Genomic DNA, 22,450 nt, shown 5'->3' on the forward strand with positions numbered 1-22,450 from the left:
TCGTAACATTTATGTACAGAAAAATTCTCTCAAACACAAAAGAATATACCTCTTCTTAGCACTTCATGGAACTGTCTCAAAAACTGAGCACATATGCAGACACAAAGAAAAGCTCAACAGATGCAAAAAAATTGAAATAACTGCATCCAGTTTGATTTATCATTGATTAAATCTGGATATCAACTGTGATAGAAACAACAGAATGTACACACACTTATGTAACGTGAACAACTCACTATTGAATGAAAAATGAGTCAAGACTGAAGTCTGGAAAGAAAGGAGAAACGTTAGAATTGAATGAAAATAGAACACAACATACCCAAGTCTATGGTACATAAAGAAGGTGGTTATGGCAGGTAAGTTCACAGCATTAAGCACTTGCATCAGGAAACTGGAGGGATCTCATATTAATACTTTAACAGGATAGCTAAAAGATCTAGAACAAGGAGAAATAATACTCCAATAAACTAGAAAAGAAGAAATAAACTTTTGGCTGGAATAAACAGTATAAAGACAAACAATCAAACAAAAAACATTAGAAATAATTAATGAAAGGAAGAGTTGGATTAACTCTTAGAGAAAATCAGCAAGTTTGACAGACCCTTACATAAATTAAGAGAAGAGATAAAAATCAAAGTATTTCTACTCAAATCAGGAACAAGGCAAGGTTGTCTTTATATCTCCAAATACTTGATGTCTTAAGTAGAGAAATAAGAAACAGAAGGGATTCAGATAGGAAAGAGTGAAGTCAAAGTATCTTTATTTGAAGATCGTATGACTTTTATACATAAAGGATTTGAAAAACTCCACCAGGAAACTTCTACAAATGATAAACCTTGTCAGCCCTGTCACAGGATACAAAATTAACACACACACACACTCACACACACACACACACACACACACACACACACAGACCTATTGCCTCCGTATATACAGTTGACACATATATGAGAATATCAAAGAACCAGTATCTTTCATAGTAGCTTTAAAAATAATAAAATATCTTGGGATAACTTGAGCCAAACAAAGAAAAACTAAAGACACTTAGTTTCAAAATAGAAAAATATTCGGTGCTTGTGATTGTTTGTATATGCTTGGCCCAGGGAATGGCACTACTTGGAGGTGTGGTCTTGTTGGAGTGGGTGTGGTCTTGTTGGAGTGGGTGTGTTACTGTGGGCATGAGCTTTAAGTACCTCCTCCTAGTTGCCTGGAAGTCAGTCTTCTCCTAGCTGCCTTCAGAACAAGAGGTGAAACTCTCAGCTCTTTCTGCCCCATGCCTGCCTGCATGCTGACATGCTCCCAACTTGATGATGAAAGACTGAACCTGTAAGCCAGCCCCAATTAAATGTTGTCTTTAGTAAGAGTTGCCTTGGTCATGGTGTTTGTTCACAACAGTAAAGCCCTAATTAAGAATGCTCATGGATTGGTAGGATTAATATAGCAAAAATGGCCATCCTACCAAAAGCAGTCTATAGATTCTATACAATACCCATCAAAATCCCAACATAATAATTCACAAAAATTGAAAAACTAGTCCTCAAATTCATATGGAAACACAAAAGTTCCAAGATACCTAAAAGAATCCTGAATAATAAAAGAACTGTTGGAGGTATCACCATTCCATATTTAATGTTGCATTTCAGAGCCATAGTTGTTAAAAACAGTTTGGTTTCTGCAGTGATAGACATAGTAGTCAATGGAATCAAATTGAAGACCCACACATAAGTCCACATACCTATAGATACCTGATTTTGACATAGAATTAGAAATACACTAAAAAAAAATAGACAACATCTTCAACAATTGATGCTGGTCAGATGACATCATTATTGCTGCATGTACAAGAGTAAAGATAAATTTGTATCTATCTCCCTGCACAAAATTGATCTCTAAGTGGATGGAGAACCCTAACATAAGATCAGATTCCTTCAAAGGAAGAGAAATATGCTCATGCCCTTGGTATGATTAGGTCCCAGCTAGCAGGGGCCCTCAAGAGGCCTATAAAGCAGTCTAGAGGCCAATCATCCAGGGTGTTCCATTGTGGAACTATAGTTGGACACTTGGTTGAAGGTGATATCTGGTAGATAGATGGACATATGGGGGATGTCAAAGCCAAATCTGGTTTTGTACTTGGAAATTTCCATGGGCAGAAGTACCTTCAATTTTTATGGTAAACCCTGAGCATCCCATAAGCCTTTGGCAGCATCAATGTGGGTGTATTGATGTTTTAGGGCAAGAAAAGACATGTGGGAAGGAAGACAGAGACAGGTCAGGATTAGGACCCATTCCTGACCACTGTCCTTCAGTTGAGTGTTTCCATTTCCTCCCTCCCTCACTTTCTCTCACAGTGCATCATTCCTGTGGTGATAACGTACTGTCATGAGTGTTGGCAAAATGTTACTTCATTTTTGAAGTTTTATATAGACGAAGTGTACTATATCTTACTTGTTTATTAAACACAACATTATTTTCTGAGATTTATCCTCACTGATTTTAGAAATGTTTTATGTTGGGTGTCTGAGTCTGGCCTAATACTATTTTCTCTTAAAATTCAGCTTCTCCCTCATGTTGCACCTGGTGGGAAGCATGGAGCTATTTTGCCTGGGAAGGATTATATCTAAATTCCATCCATTGGTCTCAAAATCTGACTTTCTGGACATAGGACTGAGCCTGTGGAATAGCAGATTAGAAATAAGAGTGCCCAGTATCTTCAACATCTGTGGGGCTAGAGACACCCTGTTTCTGTTGTGTGTCTATGGGTGCCCAGTAGATCGCTACCTCCAAGAACAAGATCTTAAAATCAATACAGTCAGTCTCCTGCATTTAAGTGGAGGCAGCTACTCAGAAGTAATGTTTTTTAGGAGGTACAGGGGATTGAAGCTTCAAATCACTGCCGTATTTTCTCATATTGGTGTACTAGGCCATGTTTCACAAAACTACTGGTCCATACTACAAACTTGTGTTTTGACTTTATTATTTTAATTCTTTTAAATGTATTTTTATTGTAATTATGTATATGCAAGTGTGTTTCTCTGAGCCTATACGTGCACAGGAGTGCAGTTGCCCGTGGAGGTCAGAAGATGACATCAGATCTCCTAGAGGTGGAATTCCAAGCTGTTGTGAGTTGCCCACTGTGACTGTAGAGAAGGAAATTTAGCTCCCCTTCCAGAGCAGCGTGCTCTCTTAACCAGTGAGCCACTCTCCAGCCACGCTTTAAAGAGGGATTTCCTCAGCAGTACTCACAACACAAGAATGAAGATAGAATGTAAGCTGGAAACCGAGAGATATAACCTTATTGGCCTGATTATGAGTGCTTAAGCTAATACTGTGATCCATATTTTTCTTACTCCAAAACTACTCATTTACGTGTTTTGTTTTGGTGAATACTCTTAAGTTTATCTCTAGCGTACATAACAATTGTAACTGTATCTATATGATATAATTTTGCCAGGTTGATCCGAGAAAGTAAAAATAACAAATTTACATAAATTAATTGGAACAAAATCTGAGTTGAGAATTTTTTTTCCTCCAAGAGCCATTTAGAGATATTTTGTTGGTGTTCAGTTTGTGCCCTTTCACTTCAGAATTAGGATTTGGTTTGTATCTCTATTGCTCTCTCAGAAAGGACAATATTTTACAAGGCCCTGCTCCCTTCAGATGAGTCTTTTATATTATCATCTTTAAATACTAGGAAGTTTAGAGAATCAAAGTAAACACCCTGCGACTCTAGCCACATGATCTAAAACATTTCTGGTGCTATGACTTCTACTCTGAAGTTTTATCAATGGCTAGTAGAAGATTATTTTTTATAAACAATTAAAGTATCGTGTACCCATATAAATATGTAACAAGTTTAAAAAGAAAGACAACTGCTGGAGAAGATTGTGGAAACTTGATTTGAGTCTATGCTTCTAATTATAGATTAGGAACATCAAGTCAAGTTGAACTAAACTGTCAGTGCATGAGACAGCTCTTTGAGGATTTTATTAGTTCAGGAAAAGCTGATAGACTATCCCAGCCATCATAAAGGGTAGAATTGACATGTAGGCATTTTGCAGGTATAAAACCATTCTCACCTGCCACTCAGGGATATAAATCAGCAATATAGGGCTGTTATCCAAGAGGTAGACATGATCTGCAATTACATTAACCAAAATGCAGGACATGAGAGCCATGAAATAAGTCATGCGCTGTGTTCAACATAGATAAGACACATATTAGAGTCTAATTTTCAGCTCCATATTTTAAATACACTATTAGGAAACTGGAGATGGTCCAGAGAAGAGGAATGAAAATTATTTGAATGTACGAAAATTTGTCCGTGTTGAAAACTGAGATTAACATTCTATATAACCAAGAAAATGAAGCCTATGGAATAGCATAGAAGTAGGGTTGAATGGGTCTCCATCTTTGGAATAACTGGGAGTGATTTATGCCTGTGGCCTTAAGTGTATCTTTTAAGGTAAATTTTAGCATTAGAAAAAGGGATCACAATACAAGATTCAACTCCTCTATTTCTCAGAACTTATACTTGCTTACTGCACATATGAGAGTCAATGGGGGTCTGACATCAAACTATGAAAGACTTTTTTGTGGGGGTGGGGGAGAAAGAAACATAATTATCATCTTGCTATTAAGACATTATCATATTTATGTCTCGGAAAACTTAACAGTGATCTAGAAGTGCAGCATTGCCCAGGCCAAGTTTGGAGAGAAGAGTGGCCTAGGATGAAGGACTAGGGAAAAACCACAAGGTGGAGACCAGCCTCTGGGGCACTCAGAGAAGAGTATACTGAATGTCAGATGCAGGCTGCATGGGCATGCAGGAGTCATGTGACAGGGTATGAGTGACAGTGATAGACTAGTCAGGGTTTTGTGAGATGGTACCATAGCTGGGGAAGAGCCTTGGCTGCTCTGTTTCCCATCTCTGTTCTTAAAAGTTACTACAAATATAAGGACCTAAAACCTGAATAGCTGTAATTCTGAAGGTTAGCAGTTTGAAGTAGACTTCTATGAACTGATATCAGGGTGAGCTGGACATCATGGGCAAGAGACCTTCCCAGACCCTTGTCAGCTCTGTGAGGTTCTTCACACTTAACTTCTTTCTGCATGGTTGCTTTCTATCTTCAAAACTAACAATGACAAGAACACATGCTTTTCACGTTGAATCTATCTCCCATTGCCCTTTCTAATGCTGTCAGGATAGTGAGATTATGTTGGACCCATCCAGGTAATCCAGTATAAGCTCCCGACCTGGAATTCTGGGAGTTAGTCTGTACTCAGCTCACTGTGGTTGAGAACGAGACAGTAAAGTTCATGCATACAATCTTTTCAATAAACTATGCCAGCTGGTCGTCTGGTTCCTTTCTAAAGATAATGATTCATGGGTTGGAAACTTGGGTTGACTGGAGATAAAGCCATGTTGAACTGTTTTAGTGAGAGAAGATGGAAAGGAGAAATAACCATGAGAAGTCCTTACTAGCGAACTTTTAAGTTTGTCCTTGGTCCAAGAACCCTTAAAGTATTACTCTAGCATTACACATAAAACATAAGTTTGTCATTGCATTAGTCTTCGTTGCTTTTAAACAGTACCTATAACAATGGAAAACTGCTGAAATTCCAGTTCCAGAAACTATATGTAGAATACAGCCTTTGGATGTTATTCCACCCAATGTCCATGTCTCATGTTAAGCCCTATACTTCCTACTCTGAGTTTTCTGCTTCTAGAAAACCTTGGGTGTAGTTCTTACGGGACTGTTACCTCTGTACACAGTGCACCTTGAGAGGTGACACTCTGTGTCTGTCTCACAAGCTTACACACTTTTACTATAGCATTGGAACACAGGTGTTTGGTGTTGATGAATATGTCAAGAGAATGGATGTAAGCTGAGGGAAGCTTACATGAAGTCTTCCTTCCACATCAGCCATGCAGGGAGGCCAGCAATCCCAGCCTGGTTCTTCCACCATCCTCACACACATCCTCCCACCCCTGCCCCATGTGCCCAAAAGTCATGGTAGGAACTCTTTCTGGGCTTCTGCAGTGGCAGTAGCTGCCAGCTCCTCCCTAGCTGGAGGTAATTAGAGTTCCTCAGTCTGGGGTTGGAGCAGGCTTCTTGCTGCCATAACTCTGCCTGCAGGAGGAGAGAGAGGAACAGGCAGTGCCCATGCCCTGCTGGTTTTCAGATCCCACACCTTCACCCTGTGCACCTGCAGGAACACTGGAAGGAAAAGCCACCGCTCACAAATCTTTGCAATACTTTGGGTTTTATAATCTGAGTTCTTATGTGTTCAATAAACAAAATGTCCACGTATGGAAGCATTTAAGCTTGGAATGCTTCAAATACAAGAACACATAAGGCCTGGCCCTTCCTCTCAGCATGAGCATCTTGTCTTAGAGGAGAGATAGAGCCTGTATGCAAATATCTGCAGTGCTGTAGTAGAAATAAGGAAAGTGTGAGGTGCCAGCAGGAGAGAGCTCCTGGTTTGGGGGAGAATCCATCATGAGGCTTTCCTTAGGAGTTAATATTTAAATAGGAGTTTTACTCAAGCACCAGATTTTTTTTCCAGCTAACTAACTTTGAAAGTGCTGGAAGTTGCTATGCAGGCTACTGAGGTAGAAAATATATCAGTGGCCTTACCCAGTACTGGAACCTCCATGCTTCTAAACTGACCTAGAGGCAAGATGCATGTATTGACCCAGTAGGGGCATGACTGCTATGGTAGCTAACAACCTTCATGACTGGATTTGAGGCTTATGTCTTATGAGAGAATTTCATGCCTTGGTCAAAAGCCCCTGGCTTTAGAGTCATAAGCCCCAGAATAGAACCCATTGTTGATATTGTCAAGCTGGCTTCTATGTATTTATGTTTATGCCCATAGACCTGGGCTGCTCTCTTCCCTGTACAGAGAAGCCTCCTTTGCAGTGGTCTACATCCATTCAAGAGATGTAAAACTGAGACATGTTACATACACACACACACACACACACACACACACACACATGGCAGGGGAGAGGGAGAGATGGAGAAGGAGAGGGAAGGAGAAGGAAAGGGAAGGAAGAGGGAGAGAGAGAAAGGGAAAGAAGGAGAGAGAGAGAGGGACAGAGAGAGAGAAAGAGAGAGAGAGAGAGAAAGAGAGAGAGGAGAGAGAGAGAGAGAGAGAGAGAGAGAGAAAGAGGACAGGAGAGGGAGAGAGGGAGAATAAACACCATTGCCACTACCATCAAGTCTCAGGGAACATGGAGGAAGAAAGAATGTAAGCTCTGGAGGAGTGCTGTGGAATGCTGTCTTCTGGACGTGCATAGCTTTTGCACTCAGGTACTCATAAAAGCTGTGGTTACCACAGCCCCAGACCTGTCCATGATCAAGTCAGATAAGATTCCAACACAGATAGGGAAGCACTCTCCAGGCTGTATCCCACACTGAGGCATTATTAGCAGGTGAAGGAGGACGAGGAAGGGAGACTCATTCTTCTTTGAGGGGTACTCTGAGGGTCCTTTGAGGGTAGTTTGGCCTCTGTTGGGCATTGTGTGTTTCAATGGATGGTTCCATAGCCAAGCACATGGGCAGCACTAACTGGACTTAGTTGAGTATCAAAAAATAAAATAAAATAAATAAAAGTAGGAAGGGAGGGAGAGGGAAAAGCAAGGAGGGAGGGGATATATGTATGATGTAAGGAGAACAGTGTTTGGAGATGTCTAGGGAGATGCTGGAGCAGAAAACAGGGATAGAAATGACATATTTCATTGTATATAAGTATGAAATTCTCAAAGATTAAAAAAAAGAATTTTGTGAGTACAGAAGATACTGGAAGCAGTGTGTAGGGGTGAAACTCTGAACCTAGTCAAAAATTAGCAGGGGTCTGTGGGGTGCGAAGCTGTGTTGTGCATGGTCATCCCCAAATTATGGAGAAATATAAAATTTTCAGATTTGATTTTTGGAAACTCATTAGTAACAACTTTATATCATAGAGATATAAGAATGTTTACTTTAATATGGGGGAATCTATTTTTTTAATATATGACATAATGTAGATTAAATTTTATACTCCTTTGATAGCTACTAAAAAAGAAGGCATTTTCTGTTTCCAGGGAGGCAGATATGATATAAATTACCTGTGTGTGTTTATACATGTACATTTATACAGGAATATGTAGATGGAGGTCATACTAGATATGGTCTATCATTTTACTAGCATTACCAGTAACCTGTGAATGAAAGGAGAAGCCTTGTCCCCTGTCACTCATCCTCTCTGTGTTCCCTCCACAATCCCTAGCCGCGTTGATTTCGCAGGTTGAAGGTTCTGCATTCTGCATGGCTGCCCCTTACACGTCAGGCATCCGTCACTTGCTGTAAAGACCAGATGAGTGTTCCTGCTTAGTTTGATCATCTAAAGCTTCAACAGTGGTGGGCAAGTCCACGCCTTGGTTGGACTAAGTTATACATCTCTCTTATTTTCTATTTGTTCCTTACTCATGTGTCAAGATGGTTTTTGGAGATGAGGGTCACAAGATTTCTTTCTTCTTCCTCCCAGTGTCTTGAATATTCTTTCTATGTCTTTCACTGTTAAAACAAGAACAAGGGAAAAAATTCTTTCACCAGAGTATTAGGGAAAATATTTCAAATCAAAAACGACTGATTTTGGAAAATACATTTTAAGAATCTTTTCCTTATTCATTTAGTAATTCTATATGTCAATGATGAATTTTTCAATTAAATATTAGTACAGAGTCAGAGGGTTGGCTCAGTGGTTAAGAGTATTTGTTCTTGCAGAGGACCCAGGTTCGATTCCGAGCACCTACACAACAACTCACAACATGTGTAACTCCAATTCCAGGGCTTTCAGTGTCCTCTTCTGCTCTCGGCAGGCCCTAGGCACACATGTGGTGCAGACAGAATAAAAGAAAGTCAAAAAGTTTTAAAATTCTACATAGCAATTTTAGTTTGGGGCTCCTGAATAAAATAAAGCCAGTGATAGTAGAAGGAACCATTCAACCCTACAGAGTGCTAAAATTGCTTATGTCTGTTTCCCCGCCCCCACATTCTGCCTTATGCTAAGGTGCGTGATACTGTAAGGTATACTGGATAAACCCACTCATCTAGGAACCTTAAAATAAGCTCATACCTCATCTTTCAGCAGGGACTCCTAACTTTTCTCACCACCTGCTGCAATTAATCTTGCAGAAGGGCAAGCCATATTAAACTGGCAAGCTCCTGAATGCCAATAAAGCTTACTCGAGAACGTGTGTATGTGAAAATTTAAAACTTCTCAAGGTTCCAGATTAAACACCTACAAATATGTAAATATGTATCCACGTAGGGCGGGGGAGCAGAATATGTGCCCATTTCTCCTCTAAAAATAAGGCCTACAGTTCCTTGAGTTCTAAATGCGCTTACTAAGACTGTGCAGACAGTCCAGGAGTATGGGCAGCCCGGTGGAGCTTTTGGCTAGCTCATCAAAATTTGAACAACCCCCCGCTCCCCCAAAGCAGGGATAGGATTTGAAACAGCTTAACTGAGGCTAACACACACTGACATCCCGTCTTTTGTAGGGCGGTTGAAAATGACTTTCACTGCTATAGAAGGGAGAAGAAATGTGTATTTTTAGGAATTCACCTGAGCATCAGAACTGTTCGGAGAGCAGCTATTCTATTCTGGTCAGCTCCTGAAAACACCCCACAGGACAGCTGCTCCAGATCCACTACGTTGAGAATTAAGTCGTACTGCTCTGTTAATACCATGTCGAATTATTTGTTGATGATAAAAGAGCTTTCGGCCATTTACAGTTAAAAAAAAAAGAAAGAGGTGCCGGAGCTCCGGAGGGGTGACTGGCCCTGTACACACAGACCACTTAGAAGTCTACTAGGATAAAATCCCAGTGCAGAGGAAAGTTAATGGAGACTGCCAGGTCTTACTCTTTGCTGATATGGCAGATGGACTCTTTCTCTCAGAGCCATTACTACCTCAGGTGATGTCCTGAGACTGTAGCTCTAGAAGCCCACTGACCCCTTCTCAGTCTACAGCTGCACTGGGTTTTTCAGGTTGCCTTGCCTTTCATGAGGGGTAGTACCCGGTGCCCGGTTGGGTATCCCTGCACACGCAGTCATCCCTTGGTGCCCGGTTGGGTATCATCCCTGCACACGCAGTCATCCCTTGGTGCCCGGTTGGGTATCCCTGCACACGCATTCATCCCTTGGTGCCCGGTTGGGTATCCCTGCACACGCATTCATCCCTTGGTGCCCGGTTGAGTATCCCTGCACACGCAGTCATCCCTTGGTGCCCGGTTGGGTATCCCTGCACACGCAGTCATCCCTTGGTGCCCGGTTGGGTATCCCTGCACATGCAGTCATCCCTGCCCTCCCCTCGGCCCCCTTGCTTGTCACATTGCTTGTCTTGAGACAGGCCTTGAGAGTTTACTCTAGAATGTCTGTGGCTTGACTGTTTCCTCTCGGATGCTGCAGCCTGTGTTGAGATCAAGGCTTCTTGGGGTTTGTATAAATTCAGCTGCTTCCTTTCCAATTAAGAGCCATAGCGCTGTTGTTCAGTTTTGCTCTGTATTATTTTAGTCTCATGTAAAGATCTCGGGGTCTTTGAATTTTCTCTCCTTTAGCCTTATGCCAGTTGTCTTTATCGTGAACATTCAAAGCAAACTTAATTCTGATTTCTCTGTTTCTAAGAACAGCCTCGGTCCTGGTCTCATTTATTTTCTTTCTTTCTTTAAAAAAAAATATTCATTTTATTTCACATGCATTGGTGTTTTGTATGCTTGTGTGTCTGTATGAGGGTGTCAGATCCCCTAGAATTGGAGTTACAGACAGCTCTGATCTGCCATGTGGTGCTGGGAATTGAACCTGGGTCCTCTGGAAGAGCAACCAGTGCTCTTAATGAGACATCTCTCCAGTGCCTGCCTTCCTTTCTTTCTTTCTTCCTTTCTTTCTTCCTCTCTTTCTTTTTTAATTTAAAAAAGAAAGCACTTAGAAATATTCAGAATGTCAACAAAACAGCTGCTTTTTTTTTCTTGTTCTATTTTCTTTTCTTTCTTTTTTTTTCAACTACAGGGTGGCATTTTGTTAACAGAACAGTGGTTATTTTCATATAAGCTGCGTCAGAAAGAACTGAAGGTTAAAAAACAAAAACAAAACTAGTGTTCCCGTATATAACTAAATTGTGTGCTGTGCACCAATAAGAACCTGCTTTAAATTTCCATATCGACTTACAACCCCAAGACTGTCCTAGGCAACTTTAATGGCTACTGAAAATACCACCAGGACAGGGCTAGCTAGAGACACGTTCAATAGTTTATTAACTATACTAGGAGGAGGGGATGACATGGAGCAGGAGGAGGAAGAGGGTGACCACAATGTACAGTTTTAAAACAAATCTTGCCCACCCTCACCTTTCAATGTTTTTTTCTTTAAAGGATAAAGGGGTGGATTGTGTATGGGGAGCTGAAATGCTTTATAGACGAGAAGAACCCTGCACTAGAACCAACTTACATATCACCTCCCTCATCTTCTCATCCTCCTCTTCCTTCTTTGTTTGTTTGGTTTCTTACTCTTCCAGCCATGCAGACCCGCTTTTTTTTTCCTGCATCGGGTTTCCCTCTGGTTCTCTAGGAAGCAATACCCTTTCCTCTTTCCTTCAGCCCAGCAGCCTTCTCACATGGCTGCTTGTCCTCCGCAGAGGAGGTGTCCCAAATCTCTCCCAGTACCATTGCAACCTCACCAATGGATAAGCAAGGATGTTGGCTTTTGATCTGGGGACGTGATTCAGAACAGAACAGGAAGAAAGCTGAAGGAGGCCTTTGTGTGCTTCAGGGTTCTTGCTCTTCCCTTTTGGTCTCCCCTTTGGATGTAGGTTTGGATTTCTCTTTCATAAGGAGCCTTCTCAGCTTTTTCCGTGTCTTCAAATTCCCCCTTTTTTCTGCAGTTTGGTCATCCATCTTTCTTGGAGCGCTTCTTAGGAACCCCCACCCCTGCCCCGAGAAGCTGATGGAAGCATCCGGATGCTTCTTTTGTTCCTCTCGGCGAGTTCTCACAAAGAAGTCACATGATGACATCATTGCCTCGCAGCTTGTTAGGATCTGGGCTCCATTGAGATGGTAGTGGGTTTTCCTCTGCGAGGCACAGAGTAGCCCAGTGGCTGACCGGCTCTTACTTGCCCCAGCACTGTCTCTGTGGAGCTCAATGCACTACAGTGGCTGGCCAGTTCCCATTTTCATCTACCGTTGATTTACTCTGTTCTCTTTGGGAGACAGAAACAGGTCCCTGTTGTGAAGGCCAGCAGAAAGACTTGACCCTGTTATGAAAGCAGTAAACACGCATCTGCCAGGTACTGGAGGCTAAAAACAGTACACACACATCTGACTGTGTTGGTGTGTATGTTCTAGCCTCAGTGTATAGTGTTTTCATGGGCATAGGAGCTTAAGGCTGGAAGATTGGAAGGGGGATATTAAAGGTCAGAAAATAAAGTGGCTTTCTGATGCATGAATCTTCTTTGCAGTATTTCCAGGAAAATACAAAATTGTCTCCATTGAGCATCTCTTGAGTACAGATAACTTATTCCCAAAGCCAGTTGTTTCTCTTCAAGATAGAAGTTCTTATATCTGTTAAGCCACCATTCCTTGTCTATAACTTTAACTAGACTAGAAATAAAACAGTGAAACTAGAATTCCTATCTCCTATTGCCTCTGGCCTTGTGGGCTTACTTAACTCCATGGAATCTGAACAAACTTTTGGAACCAAAATTAAAAGGAGGAAATGAGAGCCAGATTTGATACCTGAATTTCTTGAGCATCATTAACTTAACAAAGGAGCCTACTAAGGTATGGCACACATAAGTATTGCACATAAAGCTGTGGCCAGAACATGCCAAGATGTCCTCCCACAGAGAGAGAGGGAACCAGAAAAAGTACCCAGATAAGGGAGAAGGCACAGGTGGGTAATGACCAGAAAGCAGAAAGACAAGTTGACTGGATGGCACCTTTTGGGTGGTCCTTTCAACAGGATGTCTTTCAGAAGAGGTAATGTTTGGCCACTATGACCACTGTGACCATGTGGCCAATATTTGGTGTTCTATTCACTCTCATCATAAAGAACTGAGTTGCTCAAACCACAAATCATAAGAAACTCAAGAATAAGGAAGATCAAAGTGTGGATACTTCATTCCTTCTTACAAGGGGGAACAAAATACCCTTGGAAGGAGTTGTAGAGACTAACTATGGAGCAGAGACTAAAGGAAGGACAATCCAGAGACTGCTCCACTTGGGAATCCTTCCCATATTCAATCATCAAATCTAGACACTATTGTGGATGCCAGCAAGTGCTGGATGACAGGAGCCTGATACAGCTGTCTCCTGAGAGGCTCTGTCAGTACCTGACTAATACAGAAGTAGAGGCTCATAGCCATCCATTGGACTGAGTACAGAGTCCCCAATGAAGGAGCTAGAGAAAGGACCCAAGGAGCTGAGGGGTTTGCAGCCCCTTAGGAGGAACAACAATATGAACTAACTAGTACCCTCAGAGCTCCCAGGGACTAAACCACCAATCAAAGAGTACACATGGTGGGACTTATGGCTCTAGCTACGTATGTATAGCAGAGGATGGCCAAGTTGGTCATCAATGGGAGGAGAGGCCCTTGGCCCTGTGAAGGTTCTATGCCCCAATGTAGGGGAATGCCAGGGCCAGTAAGCAGGAGGGGATGGGGTGGTGAGCAGGGGGAGGAGGGAGGGAACAGGGGTTTGTTTTAGTTTTTGGGTTTTTTTATTTTATGTTCTTTTTTTTTCTTTCTTTCTTTTTTTCTTTCTTTTTTTGGAGGGGAACCTGGGAAAGGAGATATTGTAAATAAAGAAAAAAAGAAAGAAAAAAAAGCACTGAGTTGCTGGTGATAGAGCTGCTCAGTGGCAGAACATGCACATGTGTATCATGTGCCAGGCTCTGAGATCAAACTCTAGCACAGTGTCGTCAGGCAGCATGGACATCTTGGACATCTTTCCCCTGTGCCTTATGTGATTGCAGCCATCTCTTGATTGAGATGAATTGTGTTGAGGCTTCCAAGTCTTAAGTGAGGCCAGCTTGTCTTCAACTTGATGGGCCACCCTCTCTGTCAACCTCTTATTCATGTGAAATTGAGTTTTCGTCTCTGTATCTTGTATTAGAAACCTAATGGTTTCAAATGGCTGTCTTACATGTTCTTTCTCTCTCTCTTCCTCCCTGTAATGACACATCACACATGTCTGGTTATTGTATTGCCTGTAGAATTTATTGATTCACTGCTTCCCATTCTCCCATTTCTTTAGCTTCACAATTTAATCTGTCTCTGTGCCATGGCTTCTGTGACCACAGAGATGACTTGGAGGATTATGGTTTTGCTTTGTAAGAACTATTCATTAGAGTATGCACAAGGACACAGGCAGTCACCAGCTAACAGAAAATGACGTCGACGTAAACCAGGGATAATATAAATGAGCTTTGGGTCTAGAATATTTCTTGTAAGAGTTGCATGGTTAAAAACAAAACAAAACCCTACTTACCTGTTGACAGACTGTCTGAACCCTTCAAGGCCATCTTGCTGTCCTTTTGTCCTTTCAGGCTTTTCTGAACATTCATTTTGTTACCTGAGTCCCTCCCACTTGGCTCTCCACCTGCCTCATGAGCAGCTGTGGCCCAGATCCAGTCCTGCGACAGAAGGTTCCCCCCATGTCATGACATACCTAAATCTGTCTTTCTGTATTTCTGTACTAAACTCTCTGAGGTTTGGGACAGGGACCATGTCATCCCCTTCTTTGTTTTATTACTATTTGTTATCAGGTTAAAAGTCATGTCACATAGAAGTGGCCGTTTGAAAGTGAGTGAGTCAGCGACATTCAGTACTTGACAGTGTTGTACAATCACTACTCCCAAATATTCTCACAATCCCAGAAGGAAACTCTATCCTTGCTTGGCAGCTGCTTCCTGTTCCCTTCCTCCCCAGCCTCTGGCAAACACTAGTTGTTACATTTATATCCTTAGTGGTTTGCAAAGTACCTTGCCAGAATAAGTGCTTAACAACTTTTTACTGGAGCAATATAAATGGATTAAAAATTCCAAAGAGAGAGCTGTCTTGATTTCAATTGCTTTTCTCATCCAGACAATGTTGGACAGACCAGGCCATGTGCCGGGGCAGAGCACAGGAAGTGAACAGTGCAGCTATATCCTTGTTGTCGCAGAGATGATATAGTCTGACTCAGGATTGCATTAGTAGATGCATTATGTGCTTTGCTCATGATATTTGAATTTTCTAGTAGCCAAACACATTCATTAAATTTTGCTGCTGGTAAGGTTTCTGCAAACCAGTAACTGAAATCCACCCAAATGTACTTTTCAATGGTACTGAAGAGCAGAAGGCTGCTGTTTGGTCCCAGTGCTAATTCAGAGCACCAGCAGGCTGCATTCCTAGTGGAGCAATGGCGTGCTAATTCTGCCAAATTCCTGGTGAATTCTACATTGAAGCCCTTTTCAATTTGAACAAGGCACATGCATTAGTTACCTTCCTCAGTGCTGTGAGAAGACTCCCATCAAAACGACTGGAGGTAGGCTTTGGATAGACCGACAGTTTGGAGGTGTGATCTGGCATGCTGGAAGACTTTTATCAGCAAGAGACTGAGGCAGCGAGTCACATGCCACCCACAGTCAGAAAGCAGAGCCTAATGGCTACCAGCACTCAGCTCACTGTCAGCCTGGTTCTTATGCAGCCCAGGACCCACCACCCTGGACTGGTACTGCCTATATTCATGAGGTTTTCCCCCCTCAATTAACTTAGTCTAGAAATTCCTGCAGAGTCGTGGCCAGAGGCGAATCTGGATCCTGCCAAGTTGGCAACTGGCCGGAACCACCCATTTTGTGGTTTCAGTTGCTACATGTGGCTCATGTTCTCCCTGTTGCTTCAGTTCTTGGGAGTTGGTGGGGCACTGGAAATGTAATTTCAAGTGTGGTATGTGTCAAATAAAAATATAAGATTCTACAGGACCATACTCAAAGCTCAGAGAATCCAGTATCATTGTGAGTCGTGGGAAGTCTCTGAAAGTAATCAGAGAGCTGTGTGACAAGTTGTGATGGTTTGAATATGCTTGGCCCAGGGAGTGGCAGTATTTGGAGGTGTGGCCTTGTTGAAGTAGGTGTGGCCTTGTTGTACTTGGTGTGCCACTGTGGGTGTAGGCTTTAAGACCCTCATCCTAGCTCCCTAGAACCCGGTCTTCTGTTTGCCTTCAGAACAAGATGTAGAACTCTCATATCCTTCTGCACCATGCCTGCCTGGATGCTGCCACGCTCCCACCTTAATGATAATGGACTGAAAGCCAGCCCCAATTACTGTTGTCCTAATAAGAGCTCCCTTGGTCATGGTATCTATTTACAACAATAAAACTCTAACTAAGACAGAAGTATGTTGGGTCTTAAGAGTAGTGGGTGAGGTTACATATACCCCACCTCTTAGTTTTCCTTTCTTTCTTTCTTTTTCTTTCTTTCTTTCTTTCTTTCTTTCTTTCTTTCTTTCTTTCTTTCTTTCTTTTTCTTTCTTTCTTTCTTTTTGTCTGTCTGTCTGTCTATCTGTCTTTCCTTCCTTTCTTCTTTCTTCCTTTCTTTCTTTCTTTCTTTCTTTTTTTGAAAGTATCTAGTACCTTTATTTATTCATAAATAGCAAAAAGCAAATAAAATGGCAAAATGGTCCCTCATTCATTCGTTTACACAAATACTCTCCCACTAATCTTTCCAGTCTGGCAGATGTATCCCTAGATCCTTGGCAGATGCACCCAGGCAAGGCATGACTTTAATGCTATGTGCTCCAGATTCCCTGGAGCTGAGCTGTAGGATGCAGCCTCCTGCCATCTCTTCATCCTCGAGGGGCCTATGCAGACCACCTCTCCACATGAAGTATTTCCACTGGACTCACGGAAGATGAGCAATCCTGCCATGCCAGACCAAAGTTAGGGCACTCCACCTGCCTCTTAGTTTTCTATTACTGTGACAAACACTGTTACCAAGGAACTTAGAAAAGGAAATGTTTAACTGGGCTTACAGTTTCAGAGAGTTATAGGCCTCAATGGTGGATCGAGGCATGGCAGCAGGAAGAGCAGAGAGCTCAAATCTGGACCTGCAAGTAGGAGGCAGGGGGACACACAGAGAATGGAACCAGTCTTTTGAAGCCTCCAAGCCTGTCCTGAGTGACCCTTCTCCTCTAACAAGGCCAGATGTCCTAACTCTTCCCTAACAGTTCCACCAAGTATTCAAACGTATGACTCTATGGCACTCTCAACTTTCCTAATACTATAACCCTTTAATGTAGTTCATCATGTTTTGGTGATCCCCAACCATAAAATTATTTTCATTACTAGTTCTGTAACTTTGCTACAGTTCTGAATCATAATGTAAATAACTGTATTTTCCAATGGTCTTAGGGCGACCTCAGCGAAAGGGTTGTTGGACTCCCAAAGGGGTCACAACCCATAGGCTGAGAACTGCTGGCTTATGGGGTCGTTCTCCTTCAAGCCATCATACTGCCTCTCTGCCTTCAGCACCCTGAGACTGAGCTGTACCTGTCTCAGTAGAATAGGGATGAGATTGCATTTGCAGTTCTTAGACTTTTGCTGTTCATAAATTTCCATTGTTTTTGTTCTTAACTTTCTAAGGATTGTGTTGTGTTAGAGAAAACATTTCTGTCAATGTATTTTCTGTCACAATATATCCATTAGCCCAAGTCAGTTCATTTGAGGAGAATGTGAACTCTAAAGATTCCTTAGGGTTTTTGTTGTTGTCGTCATTTCTTTTTGTGGCTTTAAAAGTATTACTTTAAAATACAATGCACTTCTGGCCATTGTTTTCAGGACCCTCGCCCTGCCCAGGCCCTTACCTCTTGAGCATGGGAAAGTAGGTACACCTCCCTCCCTACTTCAACTCCAGTGCCACAGTCTTGCTGTCCTCATGGGATGATTTTACACGGAGGCACAAGAGTAAAATTCCTCGGATCTTCAGGGGCTCTGTTGAGCAGGGAGAGCCATATGTGGCATTTTCTAAGTGACCGAGGCCCCTGTGTGTCATTCATCTGGTGGCTGTCCTCATCCTGCTGCTCTGAGCCACTGGGACACACGGTTTCTTCTTAATAAATTAAGAGTGTCTTGTAGTGTGATGCTCTCTAAAACAGTGTACAGGCAGAGGGGTCACCAAAGGCATAGTTACATCTTAGGGACCATTAATAAAACAAATTCCAGGTGGCAGGAAGGTGCCTGGAAGGATGCTCAGGAAATGGTCAGAGTCACCTTAGACTTCCATGGGTGCCCATCTCTCCTGTTCCCACCGCCTGGCAAGGGGCCCACACACAGCCACCATGTGGTTTCCTCACATCTCTGTTTGGTTTTCTGAGAATCAGGTGCTTTGGGGTACCTTCTTTCTCAACTCTACTATGTAAAGCAGCTAGTGCCTACTTCCTTTCCCAAGAACCACTCAGAGATGAAAAGTCGAGATGGAACCAGGCTCTGTTCATTCCACAGAGAACCTGAGTGAGCCTTGGTCCCCTTCAGGACACCTTCAAGGTGGTTCTTTCTCAGTGTCACTTAATATTTAAAGACAGATGACTCACTCCATTCCCAATATATTTTTAAATTATAGCCCTTTTAACACTTAGCTGGTATATGAACTTTAGTCCAATCAGCAGTTTTGAACAATCACCTACAATATGCCTGGTCTCTTCCTCCTGTCCTCTTCCCAGGATCCATTCCTGCTTCGCTGGCTGCTCTCCTTGCCCCAGGCCCCATGTCTGGCCAAACTGGCTGAGTCCTTCTACCTTCCATCCTCTAACATTGTCTATGTTCTTAGTCTCAATTCTGATCTTATGCCCCACTATGAAGAAATCCCACAAGGGAAGGAAACAAAACGCACATCTCTCTAATAGGTCCTTTTCCATCCCTGTCACATTTTCCCATGACCCCTAGCTTCTAGGATGGGAAGAGGAGCAGGCAGTGTTTTTTGGTGTCGCACCACAGATGCCAATCTAAACGGCCCAGTCCTCCTCGCCCAGTGTCTCTGTCCGAAATCCAGTCTGTGAGTGTTCACACATCCTTGACAGAAGAGCACACTGTGATGCAGATATTGGTCTCTGCAGATCCCTCAGGCTTGATGGGTGTTTAGAGAACACTATGCTCTGGTAAGGTTCAACAAGGCAAATGAAAACTCATGCTTTAATCAGCCGTGGGAGTTTCAGAATTCTGAATGTTCTTCCATCTCTCATAATTTCAGTTTATAGTGAATTGCAGGAAGTGTGGTGTGCACATGACGTCATCCCCATTACCACCCTCGAGGCATTGACTTTAGAGGAATGAGTGTGTCCCACACTGGGGGTCAGTTAACTGAATGTGCTTTGGTTGGGAAGGCTCAGGCTGGAAGGATCATCCCATGTGTAGATCCTGCTGACAGCGATGCACTTTCACTAATGGGATGTGGGAAGAGCTGTTTGGCATTTCAGTTTCCTGAGTGTCACTTGCGTAACCTCTCACAACCCCTACCCACCTTCAGAGTCTGTCACGTGGCCTCTCACCCCGCCCCCACCCCACCAGTTCGACACACGTATTATTTCTTTCTAAATAGCACTTAGTCTGTCATATGGAGCATTAGCCTTGAAGATTTGCAGCCCATGTTGTAATTTTTTGAGGATGAAAATTGGTTAAATGACAGGAGAAATATGCTAGTTCACAAAGAAAATTCTTTGTGAGTTTCATTTTCTGTTCTAGTCATCCATACCCTTGTCACTAACCTCATTAGGTCAAGGGCTCTGAGGCATTTTGTACGGAACTGGCTTGTGTTCCGATGACTGTGGCACAGAGTTTTAGAATCTGAGCAGTGTCTTTCCTTTCTGTTTGGGAGAATAGTCATTTTCAAATGCCTCTGATTTTTAACTTGGAAAATTAATATTGCCCCAGGAGCCCATTGAAGCTAGATACTGCAGCTCCTTCACATTTACCCCAAGTCTGAGAATTCCACAAACTTGAGCCAGCAGCGTTGAAGGTCTGGCAGATGAATTAACGTCTTAGTCAGATCGAGAGTTGTTGGATGTTGCTCTTTTACTATTACTACTTTTACTTGGCTGATAGTTCCCAGCCATCTGAGGCAATGTGCCTGTGCCGTGGATTTGAATATTAAAAGACTCTTTCCTTCCTGGAATAATAATGAGAAGAACAGCCGAGTTCATGTTGATTGTGGACACAGAGAGAAACCTCCATATCGCTCTGGGCATGCCTGGGTAGCAGCCTTGTGATACCCTGCTGCCAGCGCACATCAGAAATAGTGGTCAGCACGGAACAGATGCTGGTGGGAATTGGGTCAGCAGAGCAGCAGAGCATGCACAGGACTCTCTCTTCTTGCAGTGACAAACATCACACTTCCTTCATGCTAATTTTGACAGTGACACCTTGCTCTGAAACATGGGTTATCGTGAGGTTCAGAATCAAGAGGTAAAAGTCAAACTAGCTCACGAGGATTTATAAAATGCCACCTCCTCATTCCCATAATCCTCATGCTATTAACGTGTAGGGTAGAGAAAAACAGACTGGAAAGGAGTTGCGAGTTCTCACATAGGCATTGTTGAGACTTCTTGGTTGTAGATGCCAGAAAGGGTGCTAATTCATAGGGACCATCTGTCCTCTGAAAGAAGTCACTCTCATAAGAGAAATGGACAGCAGGAGGACATGGAACAGTGACATTCAATGAACAGTGACATTCAATGAGTCCTTGTCACCAACAGTCATTAGCATGCAAGTCGGCTGTTAGTTTTCTGTGTTTTATGTTATAGTCTTGACCAAGGAGGAGCTCCTGGAACAAAAGAATCAGTTAATATCACACGAGTTATTATTTCTTTCTGGAATGCTTTGTATTTTTAGCACCAATGAGATCTTGCTCTGTCCCAGTGTGCCTCTAAAAATTTAAAGAGAATCAAAGAATGCATAATTTATATCTGTCCCAGAGGCAGCAGAGTGACTCACTGGTGTCCATGAAGGAGTGACTTTAAATTTCATCTCTTATGCAAGAGGTGATTTTATGTGAAAACTGCAAGAACTGGCCTCAGGGATCTCTAGGTAATTATCCCTCTAACAGCAGAGAGAGGTTCCAGTGGGATTATTGCTTAGAGCAGTGGTGGATCAGCAATGCCCTGGTGAATCATGGTGAATCATGGTTGCCACAACGGAACACATAGCAACGGTTACCCTGCACAGAGCACACCTCACATTAGCCCCCAAGAGTTCCACTGAGGCTTATGTGTCTCCAAGGGCAGCTGAGTCTAGACTTCCTGTGGAAGAATTCAGGGCAAGAATGGGTGTGATGTCTGCTTATCACAACAGTCCCTCAAACTTGTTTTCTTCACTTTGGTCCCCAGGGCAGTTGGATAACGAAGCCAGTGAATCCATTAGTCCTTGACTCCCTTCTGCTGCTTGCATTGCACCAGAGACTCCTCACCCAAACCCTGGACATATGGAATGCTGGATTTGGAAGAGTCTTGGTGACTTCTAAGAGAAGCGATGTCAGAATTATATTCTTCCATCCTCAGCTTTGTAAAAATCTATGTTTTGTTCTTTGAGCCAATCTAGTTTTAGCATTTCATGGCAATTGTTTTGCTCTCTGGGAGAATTCCGATGCCAAGGCACGAAATCATACAGCCTACCTAGAAAGGGAAGGGACTTCTCTAAGCAACAAAAGGCTAGAAGACCAGGGAAGACCTATTTCTCTATTGCCTCTTGTTTATCAATGTATAATATATGTTACCCCTTCATCTCTAAAACAAGGGCTGGAGTCTTAGGTTCCTTCTCTCTTTTTTTATATAACAAACTCCATCAAAAATGATTTTAATCAATAATCACTCAGCACAGCTTCTCCCATGAGTTCAGATGTCATTAAGCAAAAACAAGAGTCTGACAAATTCTATTAGTGTCCACGGTGATATTTGTTACCAATATGGCTGAACTGGAGAATGTGGCACACACACACACTCCAGCCACTCAGAAACAGATGATTCCTCAGCCATCCACCAAGCTGAGCTGCTTAGCCCCAGGCCTGTATCTGGGCAGCTTGTGCAAGGCATAAGTCACAAGGCATTGCACAGTGGCTCAGTCCTGTGCAACTGGGGAGTTTATGGGAGGAATGGCCACACTTCCACTCCATTCTTCCTCCTAAATGAACTAAGCAGATAAATCACTAGCTCTCAAGGAGAAATGAAAGCAGAGACTACCCTTTACAGAGCCTACTTTGCCTCCCTACTCTGGAAGTAGGAGGGATGGGGGAACAGGTACCCCCTTCAGTACCATCAGGGATAGTGGAATTGCCTTTCTAGTTCTTGTAGGAAGCACAGTATCTACCTGCTTTTGCTTATTTGTGAATGCATCTTTACCCGTTACTCATTTATCTTCCCATCCACTGCCCATCTTGGCAGGC

At 42.7% G+C, this 22,450-nt stretch overlaps 1 protein-coding gene across 12 annotated transcripts in view; it reads left to right on the forward strand.

The window, feature by feature from the left end:
- Positions 1 to 22,450, forward strand: part of Enox1 (ecto-NOX disulfide-thiol exchanger 1) — a 569,119-nt gene that overhangs the window by 171,297 nt on the left and 375,372 nt on the right. Inside the window, exon 1 of one of the 12 annotated variants that reach the window (XM_031362994.1) lies at positions 21,402 to 21,542. The exons of 10 other annotated variants lie outside the window; for them this stretch is intronic. The gene's annotated coding sequence lies outside the window, so the exon portion shown is untranslated. One more of the 12 variants, XM_031362993.1, reaches the window with a different exon arrangement.

This window comes from Mastomys coucha, unplaced genomic scaffold, assembly GCF_008632895.1.
Source record: "Mastomys coucha isolate ucsf_1 unplaced genomic scaffold, UCSF_Mcou_1 pScaffold9, whole genome shotgun sequence".
Lineage (NCBI taxonomy): Eukaryota > Metazoa > Chordata > Mammalia > Rodentia > Muridae > Mastomys > Mastomys coucha.